Source organism: Pongo pygmaeus, chromosome 9, assembly GCF_028885625.2.
Source record: "Pongo pygmaeus isolate AG05252 chromosome 9, NHGRI_mPonPyg2-v2.0_pri, whole genome shotgun sequence".
NCBI lineage: Eukaryota > Metazoa > Chordata > Mammalia > Primates > Hominidae > Pongo > Pongo pygmaeus.
In genome coordinates, this window is record NC_072382.2 from 58,832,841 (window position 1) to 58,844,123 (window position 11,283).

An 11,283-nucleotide genomic window follows, 5' to 3' on the forward strand; every position below is an offset into this window, starting at 1 on the left:
ACTACATATTGGGTACAGTGTATACTGCTGGGGGACCGGGTACACTAAAATCTCAGAAATGACCACTGAAGAACTTATCCATGTAACCAAAACCTACCCGTACCCCAAAAACTATTGAAATAAAACACTTTCAAAGATAAAAAGTGGCCAGGCACAGTGACTCATGCCTGTAATCCCAGCACTTTGGGAGGCCAAGGCGGGCAGATCACCTGAGGTCAGGATTCAAGACCAGCCTGGCCAACATGGTGAAACCCTGTCTCTACTTCAAATACAAAAAAATTAGCTGGGCGTGGTAGTGCACGCCTGTAGTCCCAGCTACTTGGGAGGCTGAGGCAGGAGAATTGCTTGAACCTGGGAGGCTGAGGTTGCAGTGAGCCGAGATCATGCCACTGCACACTCCAGCCTGGGCAACAGAGTGAGACTCTGTCTCAGAAAAAAAAAAAAAAAGAAAAGAAAGAAAGAAAGAAAAGAAAAAGAATAAATAAAACCCCAGCATTGAAAGTCTTGCTGCTAGGAACAACAGATGCTTTCGGAGCATCACCCTTTGTGCTTTGTTGGGGGAAACCAGTTATGTGGAAGCACTTGTGGATACTCAAGAGAGTGCATGGGAACGAATAAGTGTAACATGGGCAGGGCAGCTTTTTTTTTTGTAAGCTTTCAGCTCAATAAAATGAACCTATGTGGTGAAATAATAACAGTAAGTAAAACTAAAACTTGAAGGTTTAGCACTGACAGAGAATCTCCTGGTGGGAAAGACATCTAAAGAACATGGGCCGGGTGCGGTGGCTCACACCTGTAATCCCAGCACTTTGGGAGGCCTAGGCAGGTGGATCACTTGAGGTCAGGAGTCTGAAAGCAGCCTAACCAACATGGTGAAACCCCATTCTACTAAAAATACAAAAAAATTAGTGGGACGTGGTGGTGCATGTCTGTAACCCCAGCTACTTAGGAGGCTAAGGCAGGAGAATCGCTTGAACCCAGGACACGGAGGTTGCAGTGAGCCAAGATCATGCCATTGCACTCCAGCCTGGACAACAGAGTGAGATTCTGTCTCAAAAAAAACAAAAAGCAATAACAACAACAACAACAACAAAAACCATAGTCACTACCTTGTGTATTCCAACTGTTCTATAATACTAATTAAGACAAAAAAAAAAAAAAGAACATAGTCACTACCTTGGACAAGGGAAAATACACAAGCTTTAGCATCAGAATTGGACCCCAACCCTGGCTCTACTACTTATTACATGTGCCTGGTTTTGAGTTAGTTCCCTAACTCTAGGCCTGGTGCATTTTCTAGAGAGTAGTTGTTCAAGTCTGGAAAGAGTGAATCTGGGAGGTATAGTGGTTAAGAGCGTGAACAATGAAACCTGTCCACCTGGATTAAAAACCCAACTCCATCCATATTAGCTAATGTCCTCCAGCAAGTCACTTAACCCCTCTCTTCAAAGCGCAGCTTTCCCACTTGTAAAATGCAGGCAACAATAGTTCAAGCCTCATATAGCTGTGGTAAGGATTAAATAAGTTTATATTTGTAAAGCAGAGGGTGCCTGGCGCAAAGTGCTTTATTAGCGTCTAATAATATATTGGTCTCCGTTTCTCCACCTGTAACCTGGGGATAATAATGCCGAACTAACTTTAAGGATTCCAATGATACATGTAAAGTACTAGAAAGGTGGCCAGATGCGGTGGCTTATGCCTGTAATTCCAGCACTTTGGGAAGCTGAGGCGGGCAGATCACCTGAGGTCAGGAGTTGGAGATCAGCCTGGCCAACATGGTGAAACCCGGTCTCTACTAAAAACACAAAAATTAGCCAGGCGTGGTGGTGAGCACTTGTAGTCCCAGCTATTCAGGAGGGTAAGACAGGAGAATCACTTGAACTCGGGAGGCAGAGGTTGCAGTGAGCTGAGATCGCCCTACTACACTCCAGCCTGGGCAACAAGAGCGAGACTCCATCTCAAAAAACAAAACAAAACAAAGAAACACCAAAAATAAAAAATAAAAAACCCATAATAAATAAATAAATAAATAAAAATAAAGTCCTAGTGAGGAGATGTCCAATAGCTTTTATTTCTGTTCCCCACCTCGCCCCTACTTCTGCCCTGTTACCTTGGTAACCCTGTCTGATTACTGCTACCTCTGCCTTCAAGTTGTCTCTTGCTCAGCTTGGTGTAAGTAATTGATTCCTTGATTTCCATGATTTCAGGAGATTTCTTGATTTCCTTTGGCTCAGCTGAGAAACTCAAAATGTGTTTGCTGGAAGACAGAAGAAAATAAAAGTGAAACAACCCCAGAGAACCAGCTGACACGAACTCTGCCCCATATTGCATCTCTTGGTACTTCTAGGGGGAAAAAAAATGGTTTCGAGGACATTCTGGCTTTCTAAGACTTCAGTTCCCTTCTTACTTCCTCTTTTAGGATCCTGCAGAACATCAACTGGCCAATTAGTTACAAAATCAAATTCTTCATTGTGTTAAGAAAAGGGAAGAAGGGCTGAGTGCAGTGGCTCACGCCTGTAATCCCAGCACTTTGGAAGTCCGAGGCGGGCAGATCAGGAGTTCAAGACCAGCCTGGCCAACATGGTGAAACCGCATCTCTACTAAAAATACAAAAATTAGCCAGACGTGGTGGCATATGCCTGTAATCCCAGCCACTCAGGAGGCTGAGGCAGGAGAATCACTTGAATGCAGAAGGCAGAAGTTGCAGTGAGCTGAAATCACACCACTGCACTCCAGCTTGGGTGACAGAGTGAGAGTCCATCTCAAAAAAAAAAAGGGAAGAGAGAGAATACTTACTCCCAAGAGATAGTAAGTAGTCAGAACTGGAAAACTCAGGGTAAACTTTTCCTGGGAGCTAAGACTTACTGTTGTTGTTGTTGTGTTGTTGTTTTTATCAAGGTCAAGATCAGGGATCAGCAAACAATGGCCCTTGGGTCAAATCAACCCATTACTTGCCATTACTTGTTTTTATTGACAGTCTTATTAGAACACAGCAACTTTCAACATCTGTCCGTCTTGTGTATGTGTTATCTATCTTCTCAGGCTGTTTTTGTACTACAATGGAAGAGTTAAATAGTCGTGACAGAAACTGTATGGCTCTTGGCCCCCTACAGAAAAAAAAAAAATTACATCTGGACTAGATAATTCACCCAGGATCATATTTTCAGTATTCTCAGTGCAGAAATTCTTTACCTTCATCAAATCCTGTAATGCATGGCTTCTCAATCTTTAATGTGCATATAAGTCACTTCGGCAACTTATTAAAATATAAATTCTAGCCAGAGGTCTGGTGTTGAACACCTGTATTCCCAGCTACCTGGGAGGCTGAGGCAGGATGATCACTTGCTTGAGCCCAGAATTTCAAGGTTACAGTGAGTTATGATCACACCAGTGCACTCCAGCCTGAGTGACAGAGACCGAGTGAGACACTGTCTCTAAAAAACAAAACAAAACAAAATGTTTTAAAATGTAACCGGGCATGGTGGCTCAGGCATGTAATCCCAGAATTTTGGGAGGCTGAGGTAGGTGGATCTCTTGAGCCCAGGAGTTTGACACCAGCCTGAGCAATATGGCAAAACCCGTCCCTACTGAAAGTACAAAAAATTAGCCAGGTGTGGTGGCAGACATCTGTAGTCCCAGCTACTTGGGGGGCTAAGGTGGGAGAATCACCTGAGCCTGGGAAGGCGAGGCTACAGTGAGCTGTGATGGCACCACTGCACTCCAGCCTGGGTGACAGGAGTGAGACCCTGTCTCCAAAAAATAAAATAAATCCAAAGTCTGACTCAGTAGCTCTACAAGGAAGCCTGAAATTCTGTTTTCTGACAACCTCTGAGGGGTACCAATAAGGCTGTTTCCTGGATCCACTTGATCCCATCAATTATCTCATCATTCCTGCCCCCCTCCCCATTATCCAACTTAATTACTCTGGTTCATCAGTAAAATCACTCCCATACAAATATCAACTTCCTTGCCCTTCTTTCCCTCTGCTGCTCTCACCTGACAGAAACCCAACCTTGGATGAACCCAACATATACCTTCTTCTTGTCTACATTGCAGGAGAAAAATCACTGGACTTATGTCTCCAAATTCACGGTCATCAATCTCAGACCCTAAGTACCACCCAGCAACTTTCCACTTTTCTCTTTCCCACACCCATAATGACCATTCCATACCTTTCCTTGCTCCTCAAACCTCCCATTCTTCCTTCACACTCATTTCAGAGGGGACCCTGAGTCAGCTTTGTTGAGAACCTCTTTGTATCAGTTAAGGAACTCTTGTTTTAAAGCAGGATTTCTCAACACTATTGACATTTGAGGCCGAGTAAGTCTTTGCTGTGGGGAATTGTTCTGTGCATTACAGGATGTTAGCAGAATCCCTGGTCTCTACTCACTAGATGCCACTAACACCCACTGCCAGTTGTCAACCAAAAATATCTCCAGACATTGCCAGATATCCATTGAAGAGTACAATCTTCCCTGGCTGAGAACCACTGGTTTAAATCAACAGAAACCAGCTCCAGCTGGAGATTTATTGAGAGGCTAATGGAGTAACTCGTAGATAGATCTTGAGTAGGATACAAATCCTAGGGGCTGGAGATCTTCGGCCTTCTTTCTGGAAGTTGTCATTACGTTAGTTCCTTCTGTCTTTGGGTATTCCCAATTAAGTTTCAAATTCTCAGTAGGAAGAATCTAAGTCCTGTTTGGGTCAGGTATTCACTCCTATAGCCTGGAGAATAGAGTCTGTGACTAGAATAAAGCTGGGAAGAGGTATTCAACAGGAAAAAAGTAATAGCCACCATACTTCCTTTGTATTCTGTATCTATATTCTGCTAAAGTGACATAAAACTGGCTACAAAGACTTCAATAAATTGGAGTTTATTTTTCTATGATAAAGAAATACACCTGGCCGGGCGCAGTGGCTCACGCCTGTAATCCCAGCACTTTGGGAGGCCGAGGCAGGCGGATCACGACGTCAGGAGATCGAGACCATCCTGGCTAACACGGTGAAACCTCGTCTCTACTAAAAATACAGAAAAATTAGCTGGGCGTGGTGGCGGGCATCTGTAGTCCCAGCTACTGGGGAGGCTGAGGCGGGAGAATGGCGTGAACCTGGGAGGCGGAGCTTGCAGTGAGCCAAATCGTGCCACTCCAGCCTGGGCGACGGAGCGAGACTCCGTTTCAAAAAAAAAAAAAAAAAGAAATACACCTGTAGGAGGCAGTTTTTGCCCTGTATTCAGCTGCTAAGTAATATCATCATAGCCTCTCTGCATCCCTCAGCTCTGACTTTTCATCTTCAAGCTTATTGCCTCAGGTTGAAAGACAGCTAGCATACTTCCTGACATCATGAGTCATGACCACATTCAGAAATAGGAAACAGGCTGGGCATGGTGGCCTACACCTGCATTCCTGTGTTTTGAGAGGCCAAGGCAGGAAAATCACTTGAGGCCAAGGGTTCGAAACCAGCCTGAGCAACATAGCAAGACCCCATCTCTACAAAAAGAAAAAGAAAAAAATTAGCTGGGCATAACAGCACATTGAGACCCCCATCTCTACCAAAAAAATAAATTAAATGCAGAAATTAGCCGGGTGTGGTGGTGTGCACTTGTAGTCCTAGCTACTAAGGAAACTGAGGTGGGAAGATCGCTTGAGCCCAGGGGCTCGAGGTTACAGTGAGCTATGATTGGCCACTTCCCTCTGGACTGAGAAAGTGAGACCCCATCTGTATAAGAAAAAAAAAAAAAGTGGGGCGGGGCCAGGCACAGTGTCTCACACCTGTAATCCTAGCACTTTGGGAGGCCAAACTGGGCAGATCACCTGAGGTCAGGAGTTCGAGACCAGCCTGGCCAACATGGTGAAATGTGTCTCTACTAAAAATACAAAATTAGCTGGGCATGGTGTTGGGCGCCTGTGATCCCAGCTACTCGAGAGGCTGAGGCAGGAGAATCACTTGACTCCGTCTCAAAAAAAAAGAAAAAAAGAAAAGAAATTGAAACACATGGTACAGGGGATGGGGGGATGTGCGGAGGCAGCAAAAGAACCTTTTATGTAAGAAGTTCCCTCTCCTTTTGTTAGCAAAGGAAAAACTGTCACAGAGCCACCCCACACACCACCCCACTCCCGCCCACCAGCTCCAGCAAACAAGCCTTAAAGTTCCATTGACTAGAAATAGGTTATATGACCATTCTCCTGGTACAAGGTATGATAAGAAAGTTAGTGTCTGGCAAAGAAAGAGGAATGCAGTCATCATGACTGGCTTACACAAACTACAACTAATCTCCTAAGTATGGACACACTGCTACCCCCACACCAAATTTTGGGTTCTATTAACGAGGAAGAAGACGGTCTGGCTGTTAGGCAATAGTGCAGTGTTTGCCACGTCTTCCTGATATCAAATCCACAAACACTCATGATTCTGTACCCAGGTCCTCTTTCTTTTCTTCTGTAACAACAAAAGGCAGTCCCTTTACTCTGAATTCCATTCCCCTCACTTCTCAAGGACTTCATTCCTTTATTTGGCTATTGCCTTTCCTTCCTATGTGATGAATCTTCCCCTGGCTACAGAATCACATTCTAGGCATACAAACATGCTATACGACTGTCTTCCATCTTTTAAAAATCCCCTTCCTTATGGATAAAGAAATGTGATAATGCAAGCCAAGTAAAATGTTAAGTAGAAAATTTAGTGATTTTACTGCAAAATTCTTTCAACTTTTCTATATGTAATTACATACTTTATATAATGTAATGTTGGAAATAAAATCTCTTCCTTGACCCCAAATCCCCCTCCAAAGTATTTCCCTGCTTATTGTTCAAATTCATTGAAAAAGTTCCTTCCCCTGGTTGCTCACCTCTCTTTTTCTCTTATTTATACTAGTCTGGCTTCCATTTTCTCCAACAGTACACTGAAGTTGCTTTTTTTTTTTTTTTTTTGAGATGGTGTCTTGCTCTGTCGCCCAGGCTGGAGTGTAGTGGCACAATCTCGGCTCACTGCAACCTCCGCCTCCTGGGTTCAAGCAATTCACCTCAGCCTCCCAAGTAGCTGGGATTACAGCCACCCACCACCACTCCTGGCTAATTTTTGTATTTTTAGTAGAGACGGTGTTTCACCATCTTGGCCAGGCTGATCTTGAACTCCTGACCTTGTGATATACCCGCCTCGGCCTCCCAAAGTGCTGGGATTACAGGCGTGAGCCACTGCGCCCGGCCTATTATTTTTATTAAATTTTTTGTTTATTTTGTTTTGTTTGAGACACAGTCTTGCTCTGTCACCCAGGTTGGAGTGCAGTGGCACAGTCTCGGCTCACTGCAACCTCTACCTCCCAGGTTCAGGTGATTCTAGTGCCTCAGTCTCCTAAGTAGTTGGGATTACAGGCATGAGCCACTGTTCCTGGCAGATTTTTTTTTTTCTTCAAGAAAGTAGTTGGGATTACAGGCATGAGCCACTGTTCCTGGCAGATTTTTTTTTTCCTCGAGACAGAGTCTTGCTCTGTCATCTGGGCTGGAGTGCAGTGGCTGACTGCAACCTCTACCTCCTGGGTTCAAGCAATTCTCCTGCCTTACGCTCCCAAGTACCTGGGATTACAGGTGCCTGCCACATGCCTGGCTAATGAGATTGCTTTTATTAAGGTCACCTTTCAGTGGACACTTTTCTTTCCTCATCTTACTCAATTGCCCAGCAGCACTGTTTGCTTCTGACTCCCCTCTCGAAACACTTTCCTCTCTTAGCATCTGACACCACTCTCTTCTGGTTTTCTTTCTACCTTTCTAGATAATCCTTTTCAGGCTCTTTGCCATCTTCTTCTCCATTACCCAACTTCTAAAAGATAGAATGTTCCAGGGTTGGTTCTGGGACCTCTTCTCTGTCCACAGCAAATTTTTTTCACAGAAGCATTATTGGTATTTTATGTGAGACATTTCTTCATTGAGCAGGATTTCCCGTGCATTGCACAATGTTTTATATTCCTAGATTCTACTCACTAAGTGCCAGTAGTGTCTCCTTTGTCCCTGCAGTCAGTGTGACAACCCAAATTGCCTCCAAACAATCTCTAGAGAAGTAACACTTCTCCAAGTGAAGAACAATCTCCTCTTTCATTTGGTGGTGCAAGCCAGTCCATAAACCATATACGTACCATGTACAGTATATGCAAAATTCTCAAATATCTCCAGTCCAAACTTCTCTTAGGAAATTTAGACTATCTTTAACCATCTACATTTTTATTTGGATGGCCTGTTGTGGAAGGTCAATACATATTTGATGAATTAATGATCTAATTAACTATCTTAGTCCCTCTTTTTTTGCGGGGGGGACAGAGTCTCACTCTGTCGCCCAAGCTGGAGTGCAGTGGCGCGATCTTGGCTCACTGCAACCTCTGCCTCCCGGGTTCAAGTGATTCTCCTGCCTCAGCCTCCCGAGTAGCCGAGATTACAGGCATCTGCCACCACGTCCATCTAATTTTTGTATTTTCAGTACAGACAGAGTTTCACCATGTTGGCCAGGCTGGTCTTGAACTCCTGACCTCAAGTGATCCACCCATCTCGGCCTCCCAAAGCACTGGGATTACAAGCGTGAGCCACCGCACCCAGCCTGTCCCTCTTTTGTCTAACATTAAATTGCTGATCTTCTCATGCCTGTTGTTCACTCTGGGAGACCGGGAGATGTGCTGTTCAGATCCGCTTTCAAGAAAGGACCTGCTGCCCAGCTGTAGGAGTGTGGTTGGCTGAGAGTCTCTAGCTGTTACTGGCTTTAGGGTCTACCTCAGCTCTAGAGCCAAAGTCACACTCTTTTTGGCATGTAGTTAAGTCATACTCTTCTTGGGTAGGTTTCCAGCCAATGAATGAGCAAGGTGGTAGTTCATGGGTCTAGTCTAACACAGAACCCCTTCAACCGGCATTTTTTGCTCCAGAACCCCTCCATTGAGCTGGCAGAGTCTTTGTCAGGTTTACATCATTATCTGCAAACTCCCCCTGCACAATTCTGCTTCTGTCCCTTTTCCTACACAGGTATTATTCCCCTGATAAACCTTTGGCACACCTAACTCTGTCATGGCATATGCTTCCCAAACAACCTGCTCTGCATTTTCTCTATCCTTCTCATTTTAATAATTGGTATGCATTCAGTTGCTCAAGCTAAACCCCTGAGTCATCTCTGATTCTTTGTTTTCCTTCATACCACATGTCTGCTTCATCAGCATCAGCAGGTTCTGTTGATTCTACCTCTAAGGTACATAATCCTCTCTCTCCCTCCCTCCCTCCCTCTCCCTCTCTCTAATAAGCCAGTCTCAGTTATCATCATATCCCAATGGAATACTGCAAATAGCCTCCAAATTACTGTCCTACTGTCAATTTGGCATCCATTCTTCACACAGCAGTTGGAGGAATGCTTTAAAACATAGCACTACTCGCCGTGCATGGTGGCTCACGACTGTAATCCCAGCACTTTGGAAGGCTGAGGCGGGTGGATCACAAGGTTAGGCAGTTCAAGACCAGCCTGGCCAACATGGTAAAACCCTGTCTCTACTAAAAATGCAAAAATTAGCCAGGCGTGGTGGCATGTGCCTGTAGTCCCAGCTGCTTGGGAGGCTGAGGCAGAAGAATCGCTTGAACCCGGGAGGTGGAGGTTGCAGTGAGCGAAGATCGCACCACTGCACTCCAGCCTGGGCAACAGAGTGAAACTCTGTCTCAAAAAAAAAAAAAAAAAAGGCACTACTCTACTTGAAAATAATGCGTTCTCACCTAAACCTCTTACCATGTCTGTCAAGCCTCTGCATGATGTCTCCTTCATCTTTCTGTCCAGCCTCATTCCTCACTATTCTTCTCTGTCACTATACTTTAACCATGTTGGTTTTTCTGATCTTTGAAACTATTTCCACCTGAGGCCTTTGCCGAAGCTGTGCCCCTTTCAGCAGACCACTATTCCCCCAACAGTTTGCATGGCTGGATTCTTTTCATTCATTGGAAGTCAAATGCCACTGCTTCAAAAAAAGCTACTTGGACTGTTTAATCTAAAGTAATTTTCCTCTCCTCCCTCCTATTACCCTCTCTAATTGTGTGTGTGTGTATGTGTGTATACTTTTTTCCTTAATTTTTTTTTGTCTGTGTCTTTCACTAGATCATAAAATCGATGAGGGCATAAACCATATTTGATTTGTTTATACCCGGAGCCTAGCACAGTGTCTGATGCATATAGTAGGGCAATCCATACATATTTGTTGATTTGTTGAATGCATGAAAGTCATCTAATTTTTTTTTTTTTTTTTTTTTTTTTTTTTGAGATGGAGTTTCACTCTTGTTGCCCAGGCTGGAGTGCAATGGCGTGATTTCGGCTCACCGCAACCTCTGCCTCCCAGGTTTAAGCGATTCTCCTGCCTCAGCCTCCCGAGTAGCTGGGATTATAGGGATGCACCACCACGCCCAGCTAATTTTTTTGTATTTTAGTAGAGATGGGGTTTCTCTGTGTTGGTCAGGCTGGTCTCGAACTTCTGACCTCAGGTGATCTGCCTGCCTTGGCCTCCCAAAGTGCTAGGATTACAAGCGTGAGCCACCGCGCCCAGCAAAAGTCATCTAATTATCTTAGGTACTCATATTGTTGGGTTGTTTTCCTCATAGTGTTTTGACAAAGGGATTTACTTTTTGTTTCTATTTTTTTCCTTTAGAAAGAGAATGGGGCCTGATGCGGTGGCTGATGCCTGTAATCCCAGCACTTTGGGAGGCTGAGGCGGGTGGATCATCTGAGGTCAGGAGTTTGAGATCAGCCTGGCTAACATAGTGAAACCCCACCTCTACTAAAAATACTAAAATTAGCCAGCCATGATGGTGCGTGCCTGTAATTCCAGCTACTCAGGAGGCTAAGGCAGGACAATCTCTTGAACCTGGGAGGCAGATGTTGCAGTGAGCAGAGATCGTGCCACTGCACTCCAGCCTGGGCAACAGAGCAAGACTCCATCTCAAAAAAAAAAGAAAGGTTTATAATATTCTAAGGACAATAATCCTACTTCCTTTTAGCAATCTTACCAAACAAATTTTAAAAATAAATAAATAAAAAGAGCAATACATTAGAAACATAGCAGGAGGAATCCTGAAGCATATATCCCATGGATTATAAAAATGTAGTGAGAATAAATAAGTTATGGCTGGGCACGGTGGCCCACGCCTGTAATCTCAGCACTTTGGGAGGCCGAGGCAGGTGGATAACCTGAGGTCAGGAGTTCAAGACCAGCCTGGCCAACATGGCAAAACCCTGTCTCTACAAAAATACAAAAATTAGCCAGGCATGATGATGGGTGCC